This window comes from Scardinius erythrophthalmus (genome assembly GCF_964197995.2).
Source record: "Scardinius erythrophthalmus genome assembly, chromosome: 8".
Taxonomy (NCBI): domain Eukaryota; kingdom Metazoa; phylum Chordata; class Actinopteri; order Cypriniformes; family Leuciscidae; genus Scardinius; species Scardinius erythrophthalmus.
In genome coordinates this window covers 46,654,089-46,667,532 of record NC_138228.1, presented here as the reverse complement: position 1 = coordinate 46,667,532, position 13,444 = coordinate 46,654,089, and the positions used below count along the sequence as shown (strand labels likewise).

Genomic DNA, 13,444 nt, shown 5'->3' with positions numbered 1-13,444 from the left:
CCCCATTTTGGCGCCATATAGGTTCGTGCAGTTCCCGCAGCCCAGCCAATCAGCACGCTACAGCTCTGCACTGTGCTGGCTGTGCAGCTGCACTGTTTTAAAATAAAGGCTTCAATATTCTCGAGAAAATTAGTTTTCCCATTACATCTAGCGACGCAATACTCGTTCCCGTTACTCTCAGGCTACGTTTACACGGAAACGATCTGAAGAGAAAACGCAAAAGTGATAATTTTTTATTCTGCGTTTAGACGAGCGTTATCGGGGGGAAATCTGCGAGCATATGGTGACGCAAAAGTGTGTGAAATTCAATGTAGTATGCACTCCAGGCGGCTACGTGGCAATGTGAAGCACTGATCGGTGCCTTCACTGTCTAGCAAACTTTTGCGTTTTTACCAGACGGAAACGCGACGGTGGAGCGTTTTTAAGATTTCCACTCTGGAGGGTGGTTTCACTTTTTTGCGTTTTTAAGCCCTGAAAACGCCGTCGCCGTCTAAACGACAGGCACATCTGATAAAATATTTTTACGTTTTCACCCGCGAGCGTTCTCGTGTAAACAGGGCCTCAGGGAACCGAGTTTACATTAGTAACCGAGTAGGCTACGTTTTGCAAGGGAACGCAAAGTTCCTCGTGGGAACGCAGACGATTTGAAATATTTTTTTTCCCCACCATCATGTCCTTGTTTGTTATTGAGTGTGTGTGCACATGCTTTTATATCCCGTGTGCGTGTGTGTGTGTGTGTGTGTGTGTGTTTGTGTGTGAGAGAGAGTGTGTGAGAGCGAGAGAGGGGGAGTGTATTGAATGAGTAGCCTATATTTAGCCTCCTCTGCACTTGTAAGTGAGCTGTAAAGGAGTATTGTTTTCTGATGTCGTCCATCGTGTTGACTTTCAAAATCCCAAAAGTTGCAGTTTACCAACCTAGGTTAGTTTGTGACATGTTTCTGTTCTCTGAGTATCTCTGAAAACAGTTTTGACAGTATTTTTCTGTTTTAGCAAGCTATCAATTGTATTGCTGTACCTCCACGACAAAAATAACAATATTCTCATTCATAATTAGTATATATTAAATGTAATCATAGGCTACTACTCTACAAGTATGTGCTTATTCTGTGCAATATATACTTTTTTGTGTCAACTCAAATTTTTGTCACATCGTCCTTCAACCTTGTAGGCTACTGGCGCTTTAAGCTCGAGCTGCTGAGCAGTGCAGCAAAAAAATAGACTTGACGCCAAAAAAGACAACACTGAAACGCTTTATTTTTTGTATTATTTTTTTTCGTGCACAACCGACGAACTTAACATTGGCTGAAAGTAGCAAGCTAACGTTAACTGTGGGGCCGCTGCTCGGTATAATAGTTTTCAAGAATATTAGGTCTATGAAAATAGCCTAAAACGAACACCAAAACTTAACATGAACTGTTAAAAATTATAGCAATTTATGCTAAATAAATTTAAAATGATGGAAAGCTGTCAATCTGCACGTTTCTTACCTTGACCACATTCTTCCATATGAATATATTTTCTGTTCTGATCTCAACAAGTCTGGGTAAACTACTGAGTAGGCACCAATCAGAGGCCGCATTTATATTATGTCATCATAGACTTCTTACAGAGTATTTTACAGTAGCCTATTTTAAAACTACAAAAATACAAAACAATAATGTATTTTGATACAAAATATGAAGTAATTTTCATCATCCCTATCAAATACAAATTACAAAATCGTATTTTATATTTGAAATACGTATTTGAAACCATGTAGCCTATCATAAATAGCCTAGGCTACAGCTAATCCCTGACTACAGAAAGTGAAAGTAAAAACATCTGACGCTGAACTACGGTGCGTAGGCTGTATTCTTTCAGAGACGACAAGAGCTGAATCTACTTCAGCGTGCTGATAACGGTAGGCAATTATTTTCTTAATATTTATCTTGTGGCTCATAAGTAGTGAAAAATGAGAAGAGACGTATTTCGTGTTCAACAAGTTGTTTTTGAAATGAGAAGTTAATCTACTTCGTTTCGCGTAACGCCCTTCAGCCGTGACTTAGGCTATTCACATCACTGCCTCGAGTACCTTATTGCTACATAACATTCTTAAAAAGAAACATTATATATTTATTATGTTTCTCAGAGTCACAGACCATAAAACCAGAGTAAATGTTAACATTTTCAATGACTTTCTCTGACTGTTTTTCACAGTATAGCAGTGAAGCAGCTGCCTTTTTTGTTTTGTTTAGTTTTTTTTTACCCCAAATATGAAAATACACTGGATAATGATCGCTTTTCTGAAAATAAAAGAAGGCCTATAGGCTATTCAGTACTTATTTTACAATAGATTATAGGTCAAATCAGTTGATCTTATTTAGGTTTGATGAGGACAGGGAGCAAACTTTTTTTTTTTTTTTTTTTTGCTTTGACAAATAGTTGAGTCGTTGCTTATGTTGCACAACAGATCAGAGCAAGGAAAGTTTGTTGAAAACTCGTGCCAGGTGTTTGTGGTGAAATCAAGTCTAAACCGTTTCAGCAAGTCGATGTCGAAATGATTATAGCCTACTGTTTTTATTTTTGAAGAATGCTTATCAGTTCTTCAACAATACTTTGATGAGGTAGGCTAATATTTTTTTCTGCCATTTTCTCTTTTTCATTGGCATTTTCTTGTAGTGCAGTGGTATTAAATTAAAATATTTGATAGTAAAAGAAATAGGCTAAACTAAATGTTTAGTAGGCCTACATAATTTGATATTTTAAAAGTTAAATAATTATAGCTATAGCCTACTGTAAGAATCATCTGCTGTAACCGTGCCCTGTTTTTTTTAAACTTGTATATTTCATGCAGACATTTAAACTTGCTACACTGAAATGGCTTAGGTTTTACAATAAGCTTTCATTTGTTTTCATTAGTTAACATGAACTAACAATCATGCCACCGCATGTATTAGTCTTAAAAGTAATTTCAACATTTAGACTAATCAGGGCGTAGAATTTACGTGTAAAATGATATTGAAATATAATTTTTAAAAATTTTCCATTGTTGTTTTTAAAAATATATTTTTGATTTATTTTAAAAAGTAAAGTTATATTTTATTTTTAAATCATGAAAATGTATGTAAAAAAAAAATGTGTCCCGCATTTTCATGTCACTACCAAAACAGTGTGTGTTTTAGTCTATTGGCTGAGACTGATTTTAACCACACCCCTACATTTTTGATCAAGAAATATTATTGTGTGTCTCTCTCTCATTGCCCCTCTTTCATTATAGGTAGGTACTAGGGCTGCACGATTTGGGGAAAATGTCATATTGCGATAATTGAGGTCAATATTGCGATCACGATTGCAATATGCGATATAATAAACAAATGGTTTCATGAGTCAACTTGCTTGGTTCTCAAGGAAAATAAATGCACACACAGATTAGTGATAATCAGCCTAAAGAAAAAAAGTTCTTTAGTCAAGAGCAGTGAGTGTTTTTCTCTGTTCCCTTTGTTCTTTGATTTACTTTTTTTTATTGCATTTTAACAAGAACAAAACATAATTTACATACAATAGTACATATAACCATACAGGTCAGGGGTAAATAAAAATAATAATAATAAAAAGGAAATTAAATAAATAAATAAATAAATAAATAAATAAATAAATAAATAAATAACTTTAGCTACAGATGTAATTAGTGGCTACTGTGTACTGTCCCTTTAAGACCAGCCGCTGTCAGAGACGCGGATCTCACACGCGCCTCATTCTTTCACGAGTTATCACAACTCTTCGTGTTCATCATAAGACTACTCTTATGTTATGAAGACACTCGACAAAAAGACATTTTGGCATAATTGTGTGTGTTATTGTTCGTTCAAGCTCGAAAGAGAACTGTATTCTGGGCTGGCATGCTGTTTTGTGCGCACGCACGATATTAGCGCGAGTCGGACATTCACAGGCAGCGCGTTCATTTTGGCATACATGTGTGTTGTTCGTTCTACCGCGAAAGAGAACTTGATACTGGCGCGCGTCTATCTCTCTCTCTGTGTGTGTGTGTGTGTGTGTGTGTGTGTGTGTGTGTGTGTGTGTGTGTGTGTCAGGAGGACATTCACAGGCGGCTCGTTCTTTTATGTCTTATCGCGCATGAATGGTTTAAAAGCATTTGCATTAATAAGTGCGTTAACAGCGCTAATTTGTTTATTTAATATAAAATCGCAGCATTTTGCGTCATATCGCATAGGCTTGACATCGCGATTGCGATACGATTAATCGTGCAGCACTACTTAGGTACCATAATTTTGCGGGAAATGTGTTAAAAAGACTGAAAATCTATGTGTAACTAAGGAACGTCACTACCAAACACCTTTTGGTAACACTTTACAATAGGGGTGCACTAATCTGCATTAATTCATGCTTAACTATGCACAGATAATCATGTGTTAATGTATGACTCATGAAGAACTAAACCATTAATTAATGATTACTGCATCAGTAACTAATAAAGATTGTAAATGATTAATAGATTAAGTAATGTATGAATTGTTATTAATTAAATGTGTCATAATGTATTAAATCCTTAATAACTTATTTTATTAACTAATAGTGTAAATTAAAGCGTTAATTACCACAATGGGTTAAAGTCATGTACTTCAACTTCGAATTGTCCTCTTTAATTAATCATTAGCTAATGATTTGCAAATGTATCATTATGTCATGACTTTACTTGTTGAGGCACTAACTAATTGTTAAGTAATATGCCATTTTGGTTTTGACATCCACACTAAGCCATGGATTTTAATTTCCAACTATCTACAACCAAGATTTCACTGAGTCTGATGAACCTTGTTGTTCATGGCACAGGAATATGACTTAAGCCTGAGGTCGTGGAACATTGAAAACATGCGGTCGAGCTTTGCTATCTTATAACACTGTGTCTAGACTGGACAAAGACAATAGAGCGTCCATTAGGCTATCAGTGATACTACACTGGATGCGGCGCGACACTACACGACAAAACCCCGACAGTAAACCGATGCCACACTCTATTCCTGACGTACTCAGAGCTCTTGTGCTAGTTCTGTTACGAAGGACAAATGGACTTGCGATGGTCTGTCACGTCCAGTGTAGAGCTGGTCTCGTCCAGTGTAAACACAGTGTAACAGCGTCAGGAGTTCAGATTCTGTGTGCTGACATTTGTGTGCAGCCCAACTCACCCATCCTTCACACACATTCACCGACAATACATTCACTGCATGTGCAACGGTCAAAGCCCATAAATGGCATATTACTTAACAATTAGTTAAAGGTTGTATCAGCGATTTCAGGCCCAAAAAAAGGCCCAAACATAAATTATCACATTCATCTAATCTTTCCTAACGATCCGCTAGCTGCCCACCCCATAAGCAGGCCATCAACAAGTAAAGTCATGACATAATGATACATTTGAAAATCATTAGTTAATGATTCATTAAAGCAGACAACTGGAAGTTATAGTACATTGCTTTGACCAACTGTGGTAATTAACGCATTAATTTACACTTTTAGTTAATAAAATATGTTATTAAGAAATTAATACATTATGACACATTTAATTAATAACAATTCATATATTACTTAATATATTAACCATATAGAATCTTTATTAGTTGCTGATGCAGTAATCATTAATTAATGGTTTAGTTCTTCATGAGTCATACATTAACACATCATTATCTGTGCATTAGTTAAGCATGAATTAATGCAGATTAGTGCACCCGTATTGTAAAGTGTTACCCACTTTTTTTCTGCAATTAAGCAAACTTTTTTGGGTGTAATTCCTTAAAATTTAGTTTTTGTGTGTGTACAACTGTTCAGAACTGTGCTAGGTAACCATGTGCTGGTTATCATCTTTGATCTAGGCTCAAAAGTATCTTAAATTGTCACTACCGAAATAGTCATGACCGAAACATGCCATCATTGTTTTGGTAGTGTAAAAAGGGAACACATAATAATTTATTTGGGGGAAATAAACAAAATTGTTGTACAGTTATGCAAATCATTAGTATCTTAGTATGTTTTAGTACACTGTTAAAAAAAAAAGTGAAATTTACGGTAAAAACCGGCAACTGTGGTTGCCAGTATTTTACCGTAAAAATTATGGTGGCAACCTTTTATGTTTTACGGGACTTAAATTTAAGGGCAAAAAAAAAAAAAAAAAAACACAATGTAAAAAAACCCTGTGAAATTTATGGTAAAAAAAAAGTCAGCTTGGTTGCCAGTATTTTTTAGTACTTTGGACTTAAATTTATGGCAAAAAAAAAATAAATGAACATCAGCAGGACTTAAATAAGCGGTGAAGAGAAGAGACGAGCAGAAACACAAGAACTACAACTGACTTCAGCCACAGCCTTAGATCAACTGAAGATAAAAAACATCAAATCTCTAGATCTCATCAGAGGAGGATTAAACAACTCCACAAACAGCGTTACCAGCTTCACTTATTACTAACCAGACTGACTTTATTTCTGTCAGACGTCTACAGTAGCTGTTTTTGTTGTTTCAATGCAGATGTTCATTAATGTGCATTGTCCCTATCAAATAAATAAATAAAATAAATAAATACAGTTCTGTTTGAGAATTAACAGAGGTTTAGATGTTGATGATTTATTGCTTCATTTGAAGTCACCATGATGGTGATCAGTGTCTGCTTTAGTTGGGCTCCTGACCCTTGACTTTCTAACATTAGTTTTTCTCTGGCAAAAAAAAGTGCATATGTTAAAGTTATGTTTTGATGATCATAATCATCATGTAGTGGCCTGATTCACTGAGCTCATATACACTCACCTAAAGGATTATTAGGAACACCCTGTGTTTGACCCCCTTTCGCCTTCAGAACTGCCTTAATTCTACGTGGCATTGATTCAACAAGGTGCTGAAAGCATTCTTTAGAAATGTTGGCCCATATTGATAGGATAGCATCTTGCAGTTGATGGATATTTGTGGGATGCACATCCAGGGCACGAAGCTCCCGTTCCACCACATCCCAAAGATGCTCTATTGGGTTGAGATCTGGTGACTGTGGGGGCCATTTTAGTACAGTGAACTCATTGTCATGTTCAAGAAACCAATTTGAAATGATTCGAGCTTTGTGACATGGTGCATTATCCTGCTGGAAGTAGCCATCAGAGGATGGGTACACGGTGGTCATAAAGGGATGGACATGGTCAGAAACAATGCTCAGGTAGGCCGTGGCATTTAAACGATGCCCCATTGGCACTAAGGGGCCTAAAGTGTGCCAAGAAAACATCCCCCACACCATTACACCACCACCAGCAGCCTGCACATCTGGTAACAAGGCATGATGGATCCATGTTCTCATTCTGTTTACGCCAAATTCTGACTCTACCATCTGAATGTCTCAACAGAAATCGAGACTCATCAGACCAGGCAACATTTTTCCAGTCTTCAACTGTCCAATTTTGGTGAGCTCGTGCAAATTGTAGCCTCTTTTTCCTATTTGTAGTGGAGATGAGTGGTACCCGGTGGGGTCTTCTGCTGTTGTAGCCCATCCGCCTCAAGGTTGTGTGTGTTGTGGCTTCACAAATGCTTTGCTGCATACCTCGGTTGTAACGAGTGGTTATTTCAGTCAAAGTTGCTCTTCTATCAGCTTGAATCAGTCGGCCCATTCTCCTCTGACCTCTAGCATCAACAAGGCATTTTCGCCCACAGGACTGACACATACTGGATGTTTTTCCCTTTTCACACCATTCTTTGTAAACCCTAGAAATGGTTGTGCGTGAAAATCCCAGTAACTGAGCAGATTGTGAAATACTCAGACCAGCCCGTCTGGCACCAACAACCATGCCACGCTCAAAATTGCCTCAATCACCTTTGTTTCCCATTTTGACATTCAGTTTGGAGATTAGGAGATTGTCTTGACCAGGACCACACCCCTAAATGCATTGAAGCAACTGCCATGTGATTGGTTGATTAGATAATTGCATTAATGAGAAATTGAACAGGTGTTCCTAATAATCCTTTAGGTGAGTGTATAGTCTTGTCTTTGATTATGGGTCATTAATTTTACATTATTGATTGTGGTAGCCCTATGATTCTACAGCATGTGATCAGCATGAATCTCAACAACGGTCATAGATATAAACACTAGATGTCGCCTTGGGGTTCTAAACATGCGTCAAAACCGCCGCCATCTTTGAACAGGGGTCTTGCCATAGGAAGTAGCTAGGTAACGCTGCTATCTCCGCCTATACTTCAATTTTAAGGATGATACCGGACTTTTGTGCTGCGTATGGATGTTCACACGAACGAAATCTAAACCAGACAGCATGGGATTACATTTACTCTGTGGATGGTATTAGTCAAGTTGTTTTTTTATAAGTTCAGTGTACATTTCTCTGCTTGGAGGAAGAAAATGAACTGTGATTCTCGCACAGCTAATGAACTGTGAATATTCTTTAGATATTATTTGAAATAACTCTTGTGTTTAAAATGTACAATATGCAGGAGTTGATCCTCAATACCCACTTTTGGCTGTGTTGTGCTGTGTTGTTCCTAACTTTTGATTTTTTACCGATTGTACTCAAACCTTTTAATGAAAAAAAAAAAAAACTGTAAGTACAGTCCTAATAGTATGCTGGTCCTCTCCCTGTCAATCTTCAAACAGTACATCCATGATTATTATACATAGAATTCCGCAAATCTTATGTATGTGTGCGTTTTGCACAAGGACAGTGGGCTCAAGGGCTTGTTTCTTTTCCTTGCAAACTGGGGATGGAGGTGTGGAAGGACACTGAAATTTGTGAAAATGTCAACTGTTTAAAGCCTTTCTTTAAAGTGAATTTCGTTTTGTATAAATTGTATCTTAATTTTAATAAATTTTATTCATCAACAAATTGCTTGTTGATATAATCATGGAGGCATCCGCGCGGTCACTTACTTATTGCACGTTAACTGGAGCGCATCTCATCCTAACTTAACGAAACTCAGCCTATGCCTCACACAGACATGAGAAATACATCAAATACACAAAGCTTAAATAGTCTTAATTAAATAATTTAAAACGAAAGAAAAAAGCTAGGCTACTCTCTGATTATGTAATCCATTATGTGCATTTCTCTCTAGGCGCGTTCACTACGGAGATGGCGATCGTCAACTTCATCTCTGCAGCCGAGTCGACACTGTCAGAAGTTTATTAATAAAAATCAATGCACGCGTCACCGGATTTACAAATGCACTTCTTGCTTGTTGCACGCACACATATTATGTCGAAATAACGAGATATTATGTTGAAATAACATTATTCTTAATAAAACATCTTTTAGAATATTTGATTGAATGCTGAATGTTGCGCTTGTTCAATTTAATAAAATTAAAAATTTAGTTGTGATCATTAAAATAATTGAATATTAAATATCTAGTGGCCAAGTTTTGCTCATTTATATATGCATGCTGGGAGATATTGATGAGTTTTGATTGATGGCTCCCATCATGCACTGCACTTTTTCATCACCGTTGTTCATAGATATAAACACTAGATGTCGCCTTGTATACGGCAGTTCATTGGAACGAATGCGTCAACAGAACCGCCATCTTGGAACAGGGGAGCCCCTCCTCTTTAATATGACGATTTATGGTGATTTTATTTCCGTTAGACCTTTACCTACATTGACGCTGATGCATTGCGGCGTGAATAAATTGTGTTGAATTGCCTTAGTATTTTCTTTTATTATTATTATCTGCTTTTATTTTTGCTGTTGTTTTTGTTGCAGCTTTTTAGTAGCTTGTTTTGTGATGTTCAGAGTTTTATCTGATTATTTTGTTGATTGTCAATGTTGTTGAGATTCATACGCTGATTCTTGATGTCTGTGTTGGTCTAAATCATACAGTACTTCAAAAACTTTTTTTGTACACCATGTTTTTTTTAAAGTTTTTCAGATGATCTTTTTGTCATTGCTGGCCTGATGCAGTGGTGTCCCTGAGCTGTTATACTCAAAAACATGAAATATATTAGTACTAAACATTCCTCATACAATAAAAGATAAGACTCTTCATGAGATCAGTGAATCTGGCCACTACATGACGATTATGTCATCATCAATAAATAGCCACCAACACCTGATGACATTTCCTCTCTGATTTTCATGCCATAACGATTGTGTTTTATAAACACACAGTTAAAGCACACACAGACAAAATTTAAAGTTAGAAAGTCAAGGGTCAAGAGCCCAACTAAAGCAAACACTCATCTCCATAATAGTGACTACAAACTTTATTATTTTCAATAAAACAATAGGGCTGGGGAAAAAATCGATTTGATTTAAAAATCGAGTTGGTAGGTCAAATCGATTCATATTTTCAAAAAATCGATTTTTTAGATTTTTTTTCTCCCCCTCTTCTATATAGCGTACAATACATACATTTTGCATTCGCCAAATCTTCCTTCAGGGTTTCCGTAGAACGCTCCCTGCGGCGCAGCCCTCGATGCTTCACGACATCACGACAAAAAGACTAGCATGTTTAATTTTTTAACGGTCCTCCACGACGACGGCGCGCGAGTGAGTGAGTGAGTGAGAGTGTGTGTTCGCGAGTGAGTGTGACTGTGTGTGTGCGCGAGAGTGAGTGAGTGTGTGTGTGTGTGTGTGTATGTGTGTGTGTGTGTGTGTGTGTGTGTGTGAGAGAGCGAGAGATATAGAGAGAGAGAGAGAGTGCGTGTATGTGAGTGAGTGTGTGTGTGCGCGAGTGAGTGTGTGTGTGTGTGTGTGTGTGTGTGTGTGTAAAACAACGTGTAGTCTGACATGTTTCTTGTCCACGACATGACAAGATTTTTAGGAGTCAAAATCGTGTAATCTGATAACAGAGCAACAAAATTTTGTTTATGTTGATGCACTTTAATTAAAGGTGCTGTATGTAACTTTTTTTATAAAATGAATCCTTTTTTTATTGCCCGTCTGTGAAGGGGTTGTAATCACACATTACATTGATCCACTTTTCGTGTTTTGCTATTACCTCTGAAGACCAGTATTCCTATTTTTATGTGAAGTCTCCGGGTCGGATTTTCTGCGAAATCCACCGGATGTGACGTGCATGCGCGCTCCCGAGCCTACAGTCTATTGCAACCGCACTGCAGCTAACGACATGGAACACCAAAAAACGACCTGCCTCCAGCACAACACAGACTCCAACACAGACTCCAACACAAACTCCAAAATATATATATATATATATATATATATATATATATATATATATATATATCTGCTGAAGCTCGTCAGGCCAAACGTCAATCGGATCGACTCAGGACGAAAACACGGATCAACATCGGCAGAGCATTTGAATTATGGAGAGACCTCCGTTTTGAAATAGCAAGGTAAAATATAACATACATAAGACATGAAATGAATACAAAAGACTGTTCCATGATAACAAAAAGCAGGTGCTTTAGGATGTAACTTTTATTTTATGTACTAGATCTACTGTCTAACGTCACTCATCCCACTACTATCATATTGTTTATAATACACATTTCCAGACATGTTCAGTACAGTAATATTACTTCCTACTGTCTTATTGTTACACTGAAATTGTCCAGTCTAGTTGACTAACCGTTTTCGTTTTCATTCATTGACCTATGTTGACATTGCTGATTGTGAAAGATACACAAATAGTTAGTAAAATAATGCTAGATAACACCACATGTCGGCAAAATACAGTCAATGTAACGTTATCATGGTACGAGCATGGAGCATTAGTTCTACGTCAAGCTGATAAAAGTAGCCTATTATGGTAATGTTGCAGTGGGAGTTTACATGAGTTCCAGCATGTTGCGTGATGCTTTCTCCGTTGTGTTGAAAGTCTCAGTGTGGCCGCCAGTAGTGAGTTCGCGCTCTTGAGCATGAAATAATTTCTGGTTATAGTGTAAATATATATGTATTTATATGTATACGTATATACACACACACACACACTCAGCGCTTTAGAAATAAAGTTGACTTTCTGACTTGTATGCATATTCAGTATATGCATATATATATATATATATATATATATATATATATATATATATATATATACATATATATATATATACAATATAGACTGTTTCGCAGCAGCTTCACAATAGTAACAAATTCAAATTCTGCTGTAAAGCAGTTCTAACAAGCCAATAGTGTCATTATTCAGCTCGAGTCAGTTCAGTATTGATTCAGTTCCATAACTGTAAAATTTATCAGTTTTGCAAACATACTGTGTATACAGTGTATTTGTGCACATACATGTAAGTGTGACAAACTCCTGTCCGCTCCACAGCACACTAAACAAGCAAAAGACTCAAGATAGTAGTGTATTGATCTGTATGTAGTTTGGTGTGTATGTGGCTAATCATTGTATGTTTGTGTGTAGAGTTACTACGCAAAAACACAATTTTTGGAAGAGTTAAGTTTTTTTCTTGATTGCCTAAACACATTTGTCCACTGACATCACATTTTCAAAACAGTTAACACACAGGCTAAAACTGAAGCTCAATGGCCAAAATGGACTCATTTTGTTAGCAAAATGCTCCACTCACAAAACATTTAACTCATGCAACATAAGCAAATATTTCCACCAAACACCACAACTTGTGGTCAAATTAATTTATTCTTTCAATCATTACACAATGCACAACAAAATACAAAATACAGCCATCAATTTGAAATATGATACTTTTCAAACTAGGGCTGTCACTTTACATTCGAAAATCAATTGCTCAATCGATCAGACCAACCAACGCAAGTTTCGAAAACGAAAATAGGGAATCGATTTTAACGGTCTTCTCTTGGAGTGCGTCCAGCTCGTCACACAGCATCTGTTCTGACAAACACACATAACAGCAAATTATAATTCTGCATAATGTGTCTCTTTTTACAACAAAACTGTGAATTCTGCCGGTATGCAGACAGTCTCATGCATACAGATACAGATTCGGGCTACGGTCTACAAATTTGTTTGACATTTCTAATCGTAAACACAGCCATGTTGAAGTTTTTCATTTACTGTATATTATGCCAGTCCACTCTGTTAATTGTTTTTCGAGAATGTTGCACTCCTGTTTGTCATTGTGCACGAAACTTCACACCAATAAATCATCAGGAATATTTGCTGACTTGTGCGCGTCTCAAGGCCCTCTTTTACGTCCGTCCTAATGCCTGTTAGTTGTCCATGGATTTGCCCATATTTGGCGTTTAAAATGGAAACGTCTTTAGACATGGAAAATCAATTTTATAATCGATTTATTGAACACTTATGTCTCAAAAATCGAACAGTAGTGCCTCATAATCAAGGGCAATAGCACCACTCACCCAATGTGACATGGTCTGTTTGGTGGCGGCCGCCCCCCGTTACTTACTTACTTACCACTTACTTACTCTGACTTACGCCACTGGCTAGTGCTGTGGACGTAGGCCTGAAGAACGCGAACTGGACAAAGTCTGTGAAGTCT

General features: G+C 37.1%; 1 protein-coding gene across 2 annotated transcripts in view; it reads left to right on the top strand.

Annotated features, from left to right (window-relative positions):
* Nucleotides 1–1,794: 1,794 nt before the first annotated feature.
* LOC308694328 (uncharacterized protein) overlaps nt 1,795–13,444 on the top strand; it is a 35,539-nt gene continuing 23,889 nt past the window's right edge. For both annotated transcript variants that reach the window (XR_014030582.1, XM_081371826.1), the window contains exon 1: nt 1,795–1,900. The gene's annotated coding sequence lies outside the window, so the exon portion shown is untranslated. The remainder of the gene's footprint in view (nt 1,901–13,444) is intronic.